The sequence below is a fragment of the Megascapheus bottae genome, chromosome 17 (genome assembly GCF_031878675.1).
Source record: "Megascapheus bottae isolate mThoBot1 chromosome 17, mThoBot2.hap1, whole genome shotgun sequence".
Classification (NCBI taxonomy): domain Eukaryota; kingdom Metazoa; phylum Chordata; class Mammalia; order Rodentia; family Geomyidae; genus Megascapheus; species Megascapheus bottae.
The window spans coordinates 17,650,090-17,653,283 of NC_143525.1; positions in this window are offsets into that span (position 1 = coordinate 17,650,090).

The window sequence follows — 3,194 nt, forward strand, 5'->3', positions numbered from 1 at the left end:
TGTACAAACCTAAAATTTTCACATTGTCACTAAAGCATTATATGTACCTTATTGGTGTAAGAGAATCCCATAACTGTCACCTTTCTTTTGAGGCATCATTGACTTCTGGGCGGGCATATTTTCACAAAACTAAGGATACAAGGACACTCACTGAGCCACCATCTTTACTCAGTAATTTTGCGAAGTGTTTCTATGTATCACATGACTTTTGTTTTACCAATCCTGGGGCTTGAACTCAGGACCTGAGCACTGAGGCTTTCTCAAGGCTAGAGCTCTACTACTTGAGCCTTAGCACCACTTCCAGCATTTTTTTCTATGTACATTTTTTTCTATGTATGTTTGCAATTCTGCAAACATAATCAAATTCAGATTGCTGTTAATCTAAATCATAGTACAATTTTTCTTCTTTTCTTTTTCTTTTTGCCAGTCCCGGAGCTTGAACGCAGGGCCTGAGTACTGTCCTTGGCTTTCTCAAGGCTAGAGTTCAACCACTTGAGCCACAGCACCACTTTCAGCTTTTACTGTGTATGTGGTACTGAGGAATCGAACCCAGGGTCTTCGTGCATGCTAGGCAAGCACTCTACCACTAGGCCGAACTCATGGCCCCCAGAGTATTTCTTATATAGACAAGCTTTTGTAAGCCCTGATATGGAACTACCAAATGAACATAACCACCTTCAAATCACCCAAAGAACATCTCATTTAAGATGTTAGATTTTTCGGGGCCAGGAGTTTTGCCTAGTGGTTAGTCATCTATGAGCAAAGACTTACAGTATTCAGTTCAAGTCCTGATCTGGCACGCGCACGCGCGCGCACACACACACACACACACACACACACAACACAAGCTATTTGTAATTTTCTTTTTTTTTTTTTTTTTGGTCAGTCGTAGGACTTGAACTCTGGGCCTGGGTGCTGTCCCTGAACTTTTCAGCTTAAGACTAGTGTCCTATCCCTTGGCCTGAGTGTTGTCTCTGAGCTCTTCAGCTCAAGGTTACCACCCTGTCCCTTGAGCACAGTGCCACTTTCGGTTTTCCGGTGAATAATTGGAGATAAGAGTCTCACAGACTTTGGACTTTTTAGTGCCCTGGCTGGCTTGGAACTGTGATGTTCAGATCTCAGTCTCCTGATTAGTTAGGATTACTGGCATGAGACACTGTGCCTGGCTTGTAATTTTCTTTTAATGAAATTGTTCTATTATTTTGTCCACTTTTCTATACAGACTCTGTGTGTGTGTGTGTGTGTGTGTGTGTGTGTGTGTGTGTGTGTGTGTGTGTGTGTGCCAATGCTGGAGATTGAACTAAGACTCTGGGGGCTGTCTCTTTTAGCTTTTTTTTTTTTTTTTGCCAGTCCTGGGCTTGAGCTCAGGGCCTGAGCACTGTCCTTGGACTTTCTCAAGGCTAGAGCTCTACCACTTGAGCCTCAGCACCATTTCTGGCTTTTTTCTATGTATGTGGTACCAAGGAATCGAACCCGGGTCTTCGTGAATGCTAGGCAAGCACTTTAACCACTAGGCCAAACTCCCGGCCCCTCTCTTTTAGCTTTAATCACTCAAAGCTAAGGGTATACCACTTAAAGTTATATCTCCATTTGGAGATTTTTGGTAAATACTTAGAGGTAAGAGACTCATGGACTTTCCTGTCTGGGCTGGTTGCAAACTGTAATCCTCTGACCCCAGCCTTCTGAACAGCTAGGATTACAGAATCATCCATCAGTACCTGACAACTTTTTTTCTGTATGGATTTAAAAAAAATTTTTTTAGGTGCGGGGAGTTTGGCCTAGTGGTAGAGTGCTTGCCTTGCATGCACGAAGACCCGGGTTCGATTCCTCGGTACTACATACATAGCAAAAAGGCAAAAGTGGTGCTGAGGCTCAAGTGGTAGAGCTCTAGCCTTGAGAAAATCCAAGGACAGTGCTCAGGCCCTGAGCTCAAGCCCAGGACTGGCAAAAAAAAAAAAAAAAAAAAAAATTTAAGGGCCAGGAGCATAGCCTAGTGGTAGAGTGCTCACCTAGCATGCACGAAGCCCTGGGTTCGATTCTTCCATACCACATACACAGAAAAAGTCAGAAATGGCACTGTGGCTCAAGTGGCAGAGTGCTAGCCTTGAGCAAAATGTGTCCAAGGACAGTGTCCAAGCCCTGGGTTTAAGAGCCAGGACCGGCAAAAAAAAATTTTTTTATATTGTGAAGTATGACAGAAAAACAAAGTTAGCTTTTTTTGTACATTTCAAAAATAGTTAAAAAGTGTATACTTGTATACCCATTACCTGCCCACCCCCCCCCGCCCCCAAAAAATGAAGCTGACAAAGCTCTTGGGATTACCATTGAAACTTTTTCATGCTTGGGCTTCTGGGATATTCCTAGTCTGAGAGGCAATGAGGAGCATGGCTACTATGACTATTCTTGCAGGCCATTCTGAGTCATAAAATTCTGCATTTTTAGATTCCTTTTTGTTGATATGGTACAGAGGAATCAAACCCAGGGCCTCAGAGTGCTAGGGAGGCACTCTACCCACTAAGCCACATTTCCATCCCAATTTCTGCATTTTCTTATAAATAAAAATCTTCCCCGGGAGGGGTGGCTCACGCCTGTAATCCTAGCTATTCAGGAGGGTGAGATCTGAGGATCTAGGTTCGAAGCCAGCCCAGACACATAAGGATCTGAGGTTATCTCCAATTAACCTCTACAATATGGGAAGGATGGTAGTCATGAGCTGAAGAGCTCAGGGACAATGCCCAGGCCCAGGGGTAGGGCGGTAGCCTTGAGCTGAAGAGCTCAGGGACAGCATCCAGATCAAGTTCAAGCCACAAGACCCCCCGCCCACACACACACACACAAATCTTCTAGCGAAAGTGCTAGGACATGGAGTATACCTATGTGAATTTTATTAGGATTTGGGAATGTGGTTTAGTAGTACATTACTTTCCTAGCATTCATGAAGCCCTGGGTTCGATTCCTCAGTACCACATAAACAGAAAAGCCAGAAGTAGTGCTGTGCTCCAGGACTGGCAAAAAAAAAAAAAAAAGAAAGACTTTCTCAAGGCTAGAGCTCTACCACTTGAGCCTTAGCACCACTTCTGGCTTTTTTCTATGTATGTGGTACCAAGGAATCGAACCCGGGTCTTCGTGCATGCTAGGCAAGCACTCTACCACTAGGCCAAACTCCCAGCCCCTATATCAAAGTTTTCTAAAGT